This window comes from Leucopleurus acutus (genome assembly GCF_964270905.1).
Source record: "Leucopleurus acutus genome assembly, chromosome: 15".
Taxonomy (NCBI): Eukaryota; Metazoa; Chordata; class Mammalia; order Artiodactyla; family Delphinidae; genus Leucopleurus; species Leucopleurus acutus.
The window spans coordinates 70414247-70415366 of record NC_139157.1 but is presented as its reverse complement, the minus strand read 5'-3'; positions in this window follow the sequence as shown (position 1 = coordinate 70415366).

Genomic DNA, 1120 nt, shown 5'->3' with positions numbered 1-1120 from the left:
ACTTCAGACAAAGGGACAAGGTTCAGGAAGGGGAAGGTTTCAATTTGTAGGAGTTATGAGATATAAATAAGTAGCATAAATGCCTTTTTCCCTTACTTATAGACCATGGGTCAGGAATCTCAAAGCAAGGTGGAAAAAAATCCTGAATTAAAAAAAAACAAAACACTATAAAAACCTAAGGGATAGCTAACAATATAATTCTTCTTGATTTAAAAAGCTAGACATTTCTCATTGGAATCAAAGAATTTGAGGTGGATTTATTTTCTTTTTGCCATTCCAGTCATATCATATATTCCTTCCCTGGTGAAAACTGGAATTTAAAATGTCTATAGGACATTCTTTAATAGTCTACTTGATACTAAATAAAATGAGCAAAAAATCCAAAATACTGGAAATTTATTCTCTGCAGATGAATAAATACCTCTTACATGTCCAATAGAAAGTGAAAAAAATCACAAGCTTTTCCATTTTCCTTAAGAAAGTAATTACTATGGATTATGAATTTTTATAGGACCAAAGTCACCTAATACCTGTGATAAATAAGAGCAAGTAGGAACACAAAAGCTAATCCTTCATGATTACAGATACCTCAGTACTATTACTAAGACTTCTACTGACTTAGGTTCTCACATTGTGCCCAAGAATAACAGAATTCACAAGATTCTGTGTGCTGGTTACTGCTGGTTATCAACCCTCAAGTAGGAAACTGTGTAGAGCATTTTCCTGATAAATTAAGTTATATGTCTTAGTCTGGTTAGTGTCATTGCCAAGTTTTAAGTTTGCTGTTTGGTTTTTTAAAAAGTATGAGAACTTTGGTTAAACATACTACATTTATGCCAATACTCTGTGTAACTGGGGGGAAAAATAGAGGGAGGATGTGGTTTTGTAGGCTGCAAAACCCCACATGCCATATACAGTATACATATGTACCAAAGATAATTACAATCTCACCATGAGTAAGTCAAAAAAATTCAGTGAGCCTTCATTTTCTATTATATGTACATTTTACAAGCTACTGATAAGTTTCTTTTCATATTGCTTTCCAAAAAGAAAAGACAAGGAAAACGAAGAAAGAATATACATTAGCCAGATTCCAATGTAGTTTAACTTAAAGGCTTCA